This window comes from Macrotis lagotis, chromosome 2 (assembly GCF_037893015.1).
Source record: "Macrotis lagotis isolate mMagLag1 chromosome 2, bilby.v1.9.chrom.fasta, whole genome shotgun sequence".
NCBI classification, from domain to species: domain Eukaryota; kingdom Metazoa; phylum Chordata; class Mammalia; order Peramelemorphia; family Peramelidae; genus Macrotis; species Macrotis lagotis.
The window spans coordinates 242443907-242459025 of NC_133659.1; positions in this window are offsets into that span (position 1 = coordinate 242443907).

The following is a 15119-nucleotide window of genomic DNA, read 5'->3' on the forward strand; positions in this document are numbered from 1 at the left end:
GTTGTCCCAATAATACTCAAAAGCTCAGGAAGCACTCCAAAACCAGGCACAGGCTGGGGAAATGAGTAAACAGAAAAAAAGGAACCTGACCATAGACAATTATTTTGGTCCTATGGAAGACCAAAACCCACAATCAGAAGATGACAAAGTTCCAGCTTCTTCATCTAAATCCCCCCAGAAATATAGAAGTTGATCTTAGGCTATTTCTGAGCTCAAAAAAGATTTTGAAAATCAAGTAAGGGAGGTAGAGGAAAAATTGGGAAGAGAAATGAGGGAGATGCAGGAAAACCATGAAAACCAAGTTAACAACTTAGTCAAAGATATCCAAAAATGCTGAAGAAAATAATATACTAAAAAACTAGTTTAGGTCAAATGGAAAAAACAGTTCAAAAAGTTAATGAGAAAAATACCTTAAAAAGCAGAACTGGCCAGATGGAAAAGGAGATAAGAAAGCTCTCTGAAGAAAACAAATCCTTCAAATGTAGAAAGGAGCTAAAGGAAGCTGAAGACTTTGCAAGGTATCAAGACACGATAAAACTATCAAAAGAATGAAGAAAATGTGAAATATCTTATTGAAAAAACAACGAATCTGGAAAACAGATTCAGAAGATGTAATTTAAAAATTATTGGGCTACCTGAAAGTCATGATCAGGAAAAGAGCCTTGACTTTATTTTTAAAGAATTTCTGCAGGAAAATTGTCCTGATATCCTAGAAGTAGAGGGCAAAATAGAAATTGAGAGAATCTACCCATCTCCTCCTGAAAGAGATTCCCCCCCCCCAAAAAAAAACCCCAGCAACCCAGGCATATTATAGCCAAGTTCCAGAACTCCCAAGTCAAAGAGAAAATGCTACAAGCAGCTAGAACAAAACAATTAAGATATCATGGAGCTGCAGTCAGGATCACACAGGATTTAGCAGCATCCATATTAACGGCTTGTAGGGCTTGGAATATAATATTCTGGAAGGTAAAAGAGCTTGGAATTGCAACTGAGAATCAACTTCCAGCAAAGCTGAAGATCCTCATTCTTGAACATCTGAACATCTACATTCCAGGAATGAAACAGGAATTTCAAATGTTCTTGTTGAAATGTCCAGAGTTGAACAGAAAGTACAGGACTTAGGTAAAGCAGAGGGAGAGAGAGTAAACAAGAAGGGTAAATTACGAGGGATTTAATAATGATGAACTGTGTGTATTCCTTCATGGGAAGATGATACAGATAATACTCATATGAACCTTCTCATTTATTAGAGCGGTTAGAAGGAGCTTTTATAGTTGAGATACAGGAGAGAGCTGAATTTGAAGGTATAATATATTTTAAAAATGGAGTCAATGGGTGAAAAGGAAATATACTGGGAGAAAGGGAAGGAGAAGTAGAATAGACCAAGATATTTCACTTAAGAGTCAAGAAATAGCTTTTGCAATGGTATGGAAAGGGGGAAGGTGAGGGGGGAGCCTTCATTTTCGTTGGAAATGGCTCAGAAAGGAAACAACATATATATATATACTAAATAGGGCATGGAAATATAAAAGAAAAGGGAGAGAAAGGGGATGGGAGGAAAGGGGGTGGGGGAAGAGGGGGGGATGTAGGTGATAGAGGAGAGGGTAGATCATGGGAGAGGATAGTCAGATATTACACATTTTTTTACTTTTTGCAAGGTGGTGGGATTGGATGACCTGTCTGGGACTACAGGACTGGGTGGTTGCTGGGTCTCTAGGGTGGGTTGTATGTAGTCTTGGGGCCCCCTGGCCCCAGGGATGATGCTCTGTCCTTTGTGCCACTCGACTGTCTCAAAGCACACTTTTGAAGAGGGACAGAATGAAAGGAGAGAGAAAATATAATAATTGGTAGTGGGGAGAAATGGATGGAGGGAATTACAAGCAGCAACAACTGTTGAATAATATGGAAGTAGCTTCTCTGATGGATTTCTGATAAAGAATTCAATCCACTCCAGAGATGGAGCTGATGGTATTGGAACACAGAGTGAAACACATTTTTTTTTCTCTTTCTTTCACTTTATTTCTCGTGAGATTTTGTATTTCTGTGGGGGAAGGGGGGGATTATGTTCACTCCTACAAAAAGACTATTTTAGTAATGTGTAAATAAATAAAAATTAAAAAAATAAGCAATCAATTTAAAATTAATTGAAAGAATAAATCCAGGAAAGATGTGGGATATAAAATATTACTGTCAAAATGCAGAAGAAATAGTTATAATGAGAAATTCATTCAAAGTAACCCTAGATTGTATAAAATATCTGGAGGTTTGCTTACCAAATCACACACTACTTTATGAGTCCAATCATAAAACATTCCTTGCAGAAATACAAGCTTAAATAATAAAATATTAATTGCTTATGGGTAGGCTGAATCAATATTTAAAAATGACAATGCTATATAATTTAGCTAAATTAAGTACTGTACCAATAAAACTATCAAAGAATTATTTTATAGAGCTAGAAAAATAAGAAATTAATCTGAAGAAACAAAAGGACAAGAATCTCAAAGGAAATAATAAAAAAGAGGGGTGGGGAATAAAAGGACCCAGCAATTCCAAATCTCAAATTCTATTACAAAGTAATATTCATTAAAACAATTTAGTATTAGTTAAAAAATAGAAAAATTAATTAATGGGAAAAATTCAGTACACAGTATATAGAAGAAAGGGAATACAGTAGCCTAGTGATAAATAAGCAGAGATTCTAGTTACTGGAGTAAATCACAATTTGACAAACTCCTTAGAAAACTGGACAACAGTTTTTCAAAAATTAGGTACAGAACAACATTGTATAAGAACAGAAAATGGTTGATGATATAGACATAAAAAGTGACATCATAAGTAAATAAAAGGAACAAAGAAGACATTACCTTTCAGATCTAAGGCTAGGGGAAGAGTTCAAGACCAAACAAGTGACAAGAGAAGATTGAAGAAGATCATCATTTTGATTGTTTAACATATAAAAGTTTTTGCATAAACAAAATAAATTCAGTTAAAATTAGAAGGAAAACTGTTAACTGGAGAAAATCTTTGCAGCAAGTTTATTAAGATCTCATATTCAAGAAATACAAGGAATAAATTCAAATTTAAAATACTAAGGGCCTTTTCCCAATACATAAACGATCAAGGAATATTTAATAGGGAGTTTTGAAAGGAAAAAAAATCTAAAGCATCAAAAATTATGTTTTGGGTTTTTTTTGCAAGGCAAATGGGGTTAAGTGGCTTGCCCAAGGCCACACAGCTAGGTAATTATTAAGTGTCTGAGGCTGGATTTGAACTCAGGTACTCCTGACTCCAGAGCCAGTGCTCTATCCACTGTGCCACCTAGCTGCCCCGAAAGCATCAAAAATATGTGGAAAATATTCTGCTTTCTCAAAATGGGAAAGGAAGATGGGGAAAGGTAGACTTTTGTTGACTGAAAAAAATTTTAATACATGAAACAATTACTTAAATTACTAATCGTCAATAAGCATTTTTTTTTTGCAAGGCAATGGGGTTAAGTGGCTTGCCCAAGGCCACACAGCTAGGTAACTATTAAGTGTCTGAGGCCGGATTTGAAGTCAGGTACTCCTGACTCCAGGGCTGGTGCTCTATCCAGGTACTCCTGACTCCAGGGCTGGTGCTCTATCCACCTAGCCAGCTCTGTCAATAAATGTTTCTTAAGTATCTACTATGTAGCACTCACTGTGCTAAATGTTGAGTATAGAAAAAGGATAAATAACAATCCTTGCCCTTAAGGAGCTCGCAGTCTAATAGGGAGATGACATGAAATCAACTGTACAAATATAGAATAAATTGGAGATAATTAGAAAGGTACTATCATTAAAGGAGGATCAAGAAAGGTGGGGCTTTAGAAAGTGGGATTTTTAACTGAGACTAGGGAGATCAGCAGGTAGAGATAAGAGAGAGCATTCCAGGGATAGGCAATAGCCTAGTCAGGAGATGGAGTACCTTGTTAAAGGAACTATGTGGGACCAGTGTTGCTGGATCACAGACTATGTGGGGATGAGTAAGCAGTAACAAAGCTGGAAAGTTAGGAGGGGCCCAGATTGCGAAGGGTTTGAATGCCAAACAGAGGATTTTATATTTGATCCTGGAGGTGATAGGAAACCACTGGGATTTATTGAATAGGGTGTAATATGGTTAGATGTGTGTTTTAGGAAAATTAATATGACAGTTGAGTGGAGGATGACCTAGAGTGGAAAGAGACTTGAGGTCGAGAGATCAACTAGCAGGATATTTTCATTGTCCAGGAGTAAGGTAGAAGTATTAGTGTCAGAGGAGAGGAGAAAGGGATATTATCAAAGGAAATTCAGTAAGACATGATACCAGATTGGAAGGGAAGGAAGAGTAGGAGAGAATGAAGATTTCAGGATGATATCTAAATTATATACTAGTTAACTGGGAAGATGTTAGTACCCCTGACAATAATGGGGAAATTCAGAAAAAGGGAAAGTTTTTGAGGGGAGATGATGAGTTTAAGATGTCTATAGGATATATAGTTTAATAGGAAGTTTGGAGATGAGAAGCTGGAGGTTAGTATTGGATAGATCTCAGAATATAGATCTTCAGCATAGACAGTAATGTAAGCCATGGGAACTGATGATCATTAAGTGTAATAATATAGTGGGAGATGAGAAAAGGACAGAGCCAGGGCACTTACTTTTATTTTTTTATTATTGTGTAAATATTTTATTTGTTTTTCAATTACATACAATGATAGTTTCTACCAATCTTTTTTTTTTTCTAGTTTTTTGCAAGGCAAACAGGGTTAAGTAGCTTGCCCAAGGCCACACAGCTAGGTAATTATTAAGTGTCTGAGACAGGATTTGAACCCAGGTACTCCTGACTCCAGGGCCAGTGCTTTATTCACTACGCCACCTAACCGTCCCTACCAATCTTTTTTTTAAACAAGGTTTTGAATTTTACAATTTTTCTCCTTCCCTCCCTTCCCTCCCCCCTCCCCCCATCAGAAGGTAATCTGATATAGTCTTTACATTTGCATCCATGATAAGCATAGATTAAAACTGAAAGTGTTGTGAGAGAAGAATCAAATCCAAAAGGAAGAAAGAGAAAATTAGAAATAGCAAAATTACATAATACATAAGATAACTTTTAAAAATTGAAGATAATAAGCTTTGGTCTTCATTTCAACTCCACAGTTCCTTCTCTAGATATAGATGGTCTTCTCCATCACAAATTCCCTAAAATTTTGGCTACTTATTTTATATATATATATATATTTAATTTTTGCAAGGCAAATGGGGTTAAGTGGCTTGCCCAAGGCCTCACAGCTAGGTATTATTAAATGTCTGAGGTCGGATTTGAACTCAGGTATTCCTGACTCTAGGGCTGGTGCTCTATCTACTGTGCCACCTAGCTGCCCCAGGACACTTAAAGAGAGACCACAAAGTGGTCAGACAGGTAAGGAAAACAACAACTAGGATAGAACAGTCACTGACACCTAAAGGAGAAAAGCTATTGATTAGAATAGAGTCATCAGCAGGGTCAAATCTACACAAAAGTCAAGAAGGATGAAAACTGAAAAAAAAAGGCAATAGATATGACAATAAAAAAATGGACTTGACTGCCAAAGTTTCCCAATAGAACTGTCTCCTTGTTGAAGGTCTTAACACAATACTCTGTCATTGTAACACTTTTGTTTCTGTCACAGTACTTCTGAATTAAAGCTGTATTTAGTTGGTAGGCTTCTCTTTTAACTGAAAGATGTTATGTGTGTTTAGCTGTATCACCCTTTCATCTGATGAACCAAAATACAAGTCAAAAGGCAGGTATGGTTCTTGCCCAAACATGAGCAAGTATGGTTTAAAAGCACATCGTTCCTGTGACATTGTATGCAGAAATGAGACATTATTGACTTCCCTAGGCCTTTTGTTCTGGTTTAACAGCATGTGGTGAAAATTTTCAGGCTGTGTATGTCTCCTTGAGTTTAGGAATACTTAGATTTGCCATTTTCTCAGACTAACATTTCCTTGAGTAGCTTGCTCTAAAAGTCTCTACCTTGGTAGAGTAAATCCTGGCAGGGAATCCATACACTCAAAAATATTCATCCCATAACCGGTTTGGTAATAGTAAATACTTTTTTGTATTCTCATGGGTATGCTTGTGCATACTTGGTGAAATGATCAATCACCACCAAGATATGACTCATATTTTTACTATCTCCTTCCAGGGATAGAAATTTAATTTAATATAATACGTAGATTAGATTGGTAATGATTTCTTTTTCTTTAATTTCCTTTTTTTTTTTTTGGTGAGGCAGTTGGGGTTAAGTGATCTACTCAGAGTCACACAGCTAATAAAAATTAAGTGTCTGAAGGTCTGAGGCCAGATTTGACCTTAAGTCCTCTTGACTCCAGGGCTGGTGCTTTGTTTTACTATGCCACACTACTGTCCCTAATATTTTCCTTTGTACATATCTGGCACAAGTTTCAAACTCTTGAGTGACACCTATAGCCATTTTTGGTAGAAAAACCGGTTTCTTATAGCTCTAAAGTCTTTTCATAAATAATCATGAATGCCATCATATAAGGCTTTCATGACTATTTAGAGATATGCTTTGGGTAGCATCAACTGCTTCTTTGTTTCATGAAACAGTATGAAATAGAATTTCATTGCACAGCTCCAACTTCTTCATTGCATCAACAATAAGGTAACTTCTACTATCTGAAAACTTGATTTTTGACTTTTTTTTTTACTTCTAAGCCTTTGTTCTTACCTCCAGTCATCTGCTGATAACTGTGGCAAGGAATATTGGTTCAATGTCACAAGTTTTACTTATGGCACTTGGCATGCTTATTGGTCAAGAAGTTGTTTAACTCTCAACCACTTCCTTCTGGTTGTAGTCCAGTGCCTTGAGTGTCACAGTTGGCTTTCACACCTTTTGGTACCACCACAGTTCTAGGGTTTTGTGGCATTCTAGACAAAGTATCTGCATTCACATTTGTTTTGCCTGGTCCTATAGCATATACACTGTATAATGTAGCCAGTACTGATTAGGTAGCTCTGACAAGCAGCATCTAACTTGGCACCAGTCAAGGTATAAGTCGGCAGATTGTTATCAGTCCACACTTGGAGTTTTGCCCCATATACATAGTTTTAAGTAATGACCTACCCCAAAGCTAAAAACTCAAGCTTAAGGACAGGCTAGTGAAACTCAGTCAAACCTCTTGGCATAATAGCATAATTTCCAAACTTCTCATCTGGGTGGAGAACAAAAAGTTTAGATAAACCAATACCAGAACATAGGTAAGGCAATTGATTAAATAATCAGAGACTTTTTCCCCACATTTGTTTGCCCATTGTTAAAAAAACTTTGTAGATTTTAAGACATTTGCTTTTCTTGCATTTTTTGGTTCTAGGCCTCTATAATCACATATTCATGAGAGGTCATTTAATGATTTAGCAATAATAGGATAGTTTTTTAAAAACATTTTCATTTAAAATTTTGAGTTCCAATTCTATTCCCCTTCCACTCCCCCTCCTGATACAGCAAACAATAGGTTTATACATGTACAATTATGTAAAACATTTCCATATTGCTCATTTTGTACAAGAAGACTTGAATAAAAGAAAAAATGAAAAATAGTGAAAAATATGCTTCAGTCTGTTTTCTACCAATGTTAGTTCTTTCTCTGGAGGCAGATAGTATGCTTCCTCATTAATCCTTTGAAATTATCTCGGATAATTATATTGCTGAGGATGAGTAAAATCATTCACAGTTGTTCATCAAACATTATTGCTGTTATTGTGTACAATGTTCTTGTTCTGTTCACTTCATTACTCATTAGTTCATGTAAGTCTTTACAGTTTTCTCTGAAATCATCCTGCTTGTCATTTCTTATAGCACAATAACCATATTTCACAACTTGTTTAACCATTCCCTAATTGATGGGATCCCTTTGATTTCCAATTCTTAGCCGGCACAAAAAGAGCTACTTTAAATATTTTTGTACAAATAAGTCCTTCTCCCCCAACTTTTTTGGGGATGTCTTTGGACTATAGATCTAGTAGTGATATTGTTATTATAGCCCTTAGGGTATAGTTTCAAATTACTCTCCAGAATGATTGGATCAGTTTACAACTTCATCAACAATGCATTAGTTTTTTCCCCAATACTTGCCATATTCCCTCCAACTGACATTTTTTTTTGGTTATATTATTCACTCTGATGGGTGTGAGATGGTACTTCAGGGTTAGTTTAATTTGTATTTCTCTGATCATTAGTGATTTAGAGAATTTTTTCCATATAACCATAGATAGCTTTGATTTGTCTGAAAATTGCCAGTTTATATACTTCGACCATTTATCAACTGGGGAATGACTTGTATTTTTATAATATTGACTAAGTTCTCTTTATATTTGAAAAATGAGGCCTTCATCAGATATTCTTGTTGCAAAATTTCTCCCCAGTTTTCTACTTTCCTTGTAATTTTGGTTGCTTTGATTTTGTTTATGCAATAACTTTTTATTTTTTAGGTTTTTGCAAGGCAAATGGGGTTAAGTAGCTTGCCCAAGGCCACACAGCTAGATAATTATTAAGTGTCTAAGGCCGGATTTGAACCCAGGTACTCCTGACTCCAGGGCCGGTGCTTTATGCACTATGCCACCTAGCCACCCCTACTTTTTTCTTTTTAATTTAAGGCTATGGGGTTAAGTGACTTGCCCAAGGTCACACAGCTAGGCAATTATTAAGTGTATCTAAGAGCATATTTGAACTTGTGTCTTCCTGACTCCAGGGCCAGTGCTGTATTCACTGTGCCACCTGCCCCATGCAATAACTTTTTAATTTCATATAATCAAAATGACCCATTTTAACATTTTGCAATGCTTTCTATATCTTCTTTGGTTCTAAATTCTTCCCTTATCCATAAATTTGATAGATTAACTATTCTATGTTTTCTTAATTTGCTTGTTATTATCCTTTATGTATAAATCATGTAACTATGATTTTTGTATACAGTGTGAGATGTTGGTTTATATCTAGTTTCTGCCATTCCATTTTATAGTTTTCCCAGCAGTTTTTGTCAAATAATTGAGCTTTTGTGCTAAAAACTGGATCTTTGGGTTTATCATATGCTTAGACTGCTATGGTTATTTAATATAATGTAATTTGTATCTAATCTATTCCCCTGATCCACCACTCTTTCTTAGCCAGATTGGTTTTTTTTTTTTTTTTAGTTTTTGCAAGGCAAAAGGGTTAAGTGGCTTGCCCAAGGCCACACAGCTAGGTAATTATTAAGTGTCTGAGATCAGATTTGAACCCAGGTATTCCTGACTCCAGGGCCGGTGCTTTATCCACTGTGCCACCTAGCTGCCCCCAGACTGTTTTGATAATTATTACTTTATAATACAGTTTGGGATCTGGTATCACTAGATTATCTTTTTTTTTCCACATTGTTTTCATTGATTCCTTTGATATCCTGAGCTTTTGTTCACCCAGATGAATCTTATTATTTTTTCTAGCTCTATAAAATATTTTTTTGATAGTTTGATTGGTATGGCACTGCATAAAAAGCTTAGTAGATAGAATTGTCATTTTTATTGTATTGACTTGGCCTACCCATGAGTAATTAATTAAAAATTTTTTTTTATATAAGGCAATGGGGTTAAGTGACTTGCCCAAGAACACACAGCTAGCCAATTATTAAATGTCTGAGCTCACATTTGAACTCAGGTCTTTCTGACTCCAGGGCTGGTGCTCTATCCACTGTGCCCCTAGCTGTCTCTGAGTTATTATTTTTTTCTGATAGTTTAGATCTGACTTTGTGTGAAAAGTGTTTTATAGTTGTGTTCATATAGTTTCTGAATTTGTCTTGGTAGGTAAATTCCCAAGTATTTTATATTGTCTGCAGTTATTTTAAATGAAAGTTCTCTTTCCAACTCTTGCTGTTAGACTTTGTTGGCAATATATAGAAATGTTGATGATTTAAACAGCATAGTTCTTTTTTTTTTTAAATATAAAACAAATTTCCATTTCAAGAAAGCCTATACAATAAATACTACATATTGTATTCAAAATTGTCCATCTTTTCTTTCTTGTAGATTTTCTTCTCTTCTGTAGAGTCAAGATGGTGGAGTAAAGGCAAGGATTTGCCTGACCTCTTCCCCCAAACCTCTCCAAATAGCTTTAAATAATGACTCTAAACAAATTCTAGAGTGGCAGAATCCACAAAAAAATGAAGTGAAACAATTTTTCAGCCTAAGATAACTTAGAAGGTTGGCAGGAAAGTCTGTTGTACCACGGTGGGAGAGGAACACAGTTCAATGCTGGTTGTGCTAGGGCAGACCTGGCCTCAGCAAACCAGGAACAGGTCTCGGGGTCATTGATCATCCACATCAGCTGCTTTCAGGATTGTCAGACTATAAATGCTAAGAGAGTTGAACAACAGATCAAAAAGAGATTACAGGCATTTCTTTGCTAGCACTGAGACAGGACTCTGTTGCTTTGCCTATATTTGAATTCAGACCACAGTGTTTGGTGGCAGTCTTAGTGTGAGGAGGAACAGTAGCACACTAGAGCTTGCTGCTGCAGGGAACATTTCCTAGGAAGAAAAGAGTACTTATGGTTACTTATAGACCAGACCATAGACTAGGAAAATAGTAAACACACCTTTCCTTAGATCAAAATATCTTGAAAGAACTGAATACTTACAGGTCCCTAAATTTGAATTTGCTACACAAAACTTCAGAAACTTGGAACAGTGTGTCTTCCACTCTAGAAACAGAGCTCTACATTACCAAAAAGTTAAAAATCAGGTAATAGGTTGGGAAAAGGAGCAAAGCACAGGAAAAAAAAATTTGAACACAGAAAGTTACTTTGGTTACAAGGAAGATCAAAACATACTCAGAAGAAGATAACAAAGTCAAAGTTTCCAAAGCCTCCAGGGAAAAATGAATTAGTCTTAGGTCATAGAAGAGCTCAAAAAGGTTTTGGAAATCAAGTAAGAGAGGTAGAGAAATTAGAATGATATAGGGAAAATTATGGAAAAACAGCTTGGTAAAGGAGACATAAAAATACTGAAAAAAATTACACCTTAAAAAGTAGATTAATGATAAAAAAAAGAGGTACAAAAAAGCCAATGAGGAGAAGAATGCCTTAAAAAAACAGAATTGGACAAATGGAAAAATAGACCGAAAAATTTGCTGAAGGGGAAGAAAAATCCTTAAAAAGCGAATTGTCTAAATGGAAAAGGAGGTACAAAAGCTCACTGAAGACAATAATTCCTTAAAAATTAGAATTGAGTCAATGAAAGCTAATAACTGTATGAGAAATCAAGAAACAATAAAACCAAAAGAATGAAAAATAAAAGACAACATGAAATATCTCACTGGAAAAATAACTGACCTAGAAAATAGGTCCAGAAGACAGAATTTAAAAATTATTGGATTACCTGAGATCCATGATCACAAAAGGAGCCTACACAACATCTTTCAAGAAATTATCAAGGAAAACTTTCCTGATAGTCTTGAACCAGTGGGTAATATACATATTGAAAGAATCCATTGATCACTTCTCCCAAATGAAAACTCCCAGGGATATTATAGACAAATTCCAGAGCTCTCAGATCAAGGAGAGAATATTGCAAGCAGTCAGAAAGAAACAATTCAAGTATTATGGACCACAGTCAGGCAAGATTTAGCAGCTTCTACATTAAAGGATCAGAAGGCTTGGAATATATTTCAGAGGGCAAAGAAGCTAGGATTACAACCAAGAATCATTTACCAGCAAAACTGAGTATGATCCTTCAGGAGGAAAAATGGATATTCAATGAAATAGAGTGGTTCAAAAGCTGAATAGAAAATTTGACTTTCAAATGTAAGACTCAAGAGAAACAAAAAGGTAAACAATAAAGGAAAACCATAAGTGACTTATTAAGGTTAAACTGTTTATATTCTTATATGGGAAGATGATACTGGTAATTCATAAGAAAGTTCTCATTGTTAGGGCAGTTTGAATACAGGGCACAGGTGTGAATTGAATATAAAGGAATGATATCTAAAAAAAATAAAATTAAAGGATAACAGAGGAATGTACTGGGAGAGAGGGAAAGGTAGAGGTAGAATGGGGATAAATTATCTCTCATAAAAGAGGCAAGTAAACTCTTTTACAATGGAAGGAAAGAGGAGGGAAGTGAGTCATTGTTATTTTCATCAGAATTGGCTCAAAGAGGGGATAACATACATAATCGATTGGGTATAGAAATCTTATCTTACCGAAAGGTAGGAGGGGAAGGGGAAAAAGAGAAGTATGTGGGGGATAATAGAAGGGAGCACAGATTTGGGGAGGGGGTAGTCAGAAACTAAACATTTTGTTTGGAACTACACCCAAAGGGCAACAAAAATGTGCATACCCTTTGACCCAGCAATACCACTACTGGGTCTATACCCTGAAGAGATGAGGAAAAAGGGTAAAAACATCACTTGTACAAAAATATTTATAGCAGCCCTGTTTGTGGTGGCAAAGAACTAGAAATCAAGTAAATGTCCTTCAACTGGGGCATGGCTTAGCAAACTGTGGTATATGTATGTCATGGAAAACTATTGTTCTATTAGAAACTAGGAGGGACGGGATTTCAGGGAAGCCTGGAGGGATTTGCATGAACTGATGCTGAGTGAGATGAGCAGAACCAGAAAAACATTGTACACCCTAACAGCAACATGGGGGTGATGTTCAACCTTGAAGGACTTGCTCATTCCATCAGTGCAACAATCGGGAACAATATTGGGCTGTCTGCAAAGGAGGGTGCCATCTGTATCCAGATAAGGAGCTGTGGAGTTTGAACAAAGTGCAAGGACTATTCCCTTTAATTAATTAATTAATTAATTCATTTATTTATTTGCTTGCTTGCTTGTTCATTCATTCATTCGTTCATTCTTTCATTTATTTATTTATTCATTCATTCATTTATTTATTTATTTATTTATCTATTTATTTATAGGTTTTTGCAAGGCAAAGGGGGTTAAGTGGCTTGCCCAAGGACACACAGCTAGGTAATTATTTATTCCCTTTAATTTAGAAAAAAAACCCAGATATCTTATTGTCTGATCTTGTTTATCACTTAGACCTTTTTGTCTCTTCCTTAAGGATATGATTTCTTTCTTATCACACTCAATTTAGATCAATGTACAACATAGAAAATAAAGACTGACACATTGCTTTCTGTGGGGGTGGGGGAGGGAAGTAAGATGGGGAAAATTGTAAAACTCAAATAATATCTTTAATAAAAAAATAAAAAATATAAAAAAGAAACTAAACATTTTGAGGAAGGACAGGGTGAAAGGAGAGAGAATTGAATAAATGGGGAGAAATAGGATGGAGGGAAATGTGGTTAGCAATAGTAACTGAAAAGATTTTGGAGCAAATTTCTCTGATCAGGGCCTCATTTCTCAAACATTTAGAGAACTGAATGAAATTTGCAAAAATAAGAGCCATTCCTCAATTGATAAATGTAAAAATATATGAACAGTTTTCAAAATGAAATAAAAACAAAACTTAAAAAGAAAAAGGTAGGAGGAGTCATGGCAAAGTGTTTTTCTATTTTTATCTTAGAGGCAATATGGAGGCAATGGAACTGCCTAATTAAGAGAAATGGTTAAGTCTGTGTGGATGATAGGTTCAGAGAGAGGAGAACCTGGATAGTTGTGTTAAATGGAAAAGACGGAAATGATGAGATAGTGTAGCATTAGAGTTGAAAAAACTGATGGGGGATGAGTGAGACTGCATATTCAACAATCCTAGGTTGTAAATGTGGTGGAGGAGGGGAGGGCTTAAGGGAAAAAAAAGATGAGTTCAGTTTCAATTTGGATGCTCTGTTTGAAATATATATGGTACATGTAGGTAGAGATGGTAGTTAGAGAAGAAGGTCTGGGATTTAGGAGATAAATGGGGCCTGGATATGTAGATTTGCTGGTCCATCTGTATAGTGATCATAGTTGAACCCATAGGAAATATCAAGACCAAGAAAGAATATAGAGAAAGAAGGAGTAGGGGAGAGCCCTGATGCATACCCACAAATGAGGGGTGAAAATGGATATTGATAAGGTAAATGAAACTGAAGCAGAAGGAAAGAACATTTAAAAGGAGGGACTGATCAACAGTGTGAAATACTGCAGTGAGTTCAATAAGTATGTGGACTGAGAAAAAGATTAAATGATACAGTGATCATGAGTGATCTTAGGGTATTTCCAGCTGAGTTCAGAAATCAGATCATAAAAGGGTTGAAAAGTATATGGGGTGGTGATAAAAAGGAAGTAATAACTTTTTCTAGGACAGAGTTCTTTTTTAAATTTATTTTTATTAAAGATATTATTTGAGTTTTACAATTTTCCCCCCAATCTTGCTTCCCTCCCCCCACCCCCCCCACCCCACAGAAAGCACTCTGTCAGTCTTTACTTTGTTTCCATATTGTACCTTGATCCAAATTGGGTATGATGAGAGAGAAATTATATCCTTAAAGAGAAGTCTAAGAGGTAACAAGATCAGACAATAAGATATCTGTTTTTTCCTAAATTAAAGGGAATAGTCCTTGCACTTTGTTCAAACTCCACAGCTCCTTATCTGGATACAGATGGCACCCTCCTTTGCAGACAGCCCAATATTGTTCCCGATTGTTGCACTGATGGCATGAGCAAGTCCTTCAAGGTTGAACATCACCCCCATGTTGCTGTTAGGGTGTACAGTGTTTTTCTGGTTCTGCTCATCTCTCTCAGCATCAGTTCATGCAAATCCCTCCAGGCTTCCCTGAAATCCCGTCCCTCCTAGTTTCTAATAGAACAATAGTGTTCCATGACATACATATACCACAGTTTGCTAAGCCATTCCCCAATTGAAGGACATTTACTTGATTTCCAATTCTTTACCACCACAAACAGGGCTGCTATAAATATTTTTGTACAAGTAATGTTTTTACCCTTTTTCCTCATCTCTTCAGGGTATAGACCCAGTAGTGGTATTGCTGGGTCAAAGGGTATGCACATTTTTGTTGCCCTTTGGGCATAGTTCCAAATAGCTCTCCAGAAGGGTTATATGGGTTCACAGCTCCACCAACAGTGTAGTAGTGTAGGACAGAGTTCTTAACCTTTCTTCTCAAAATAGTGTT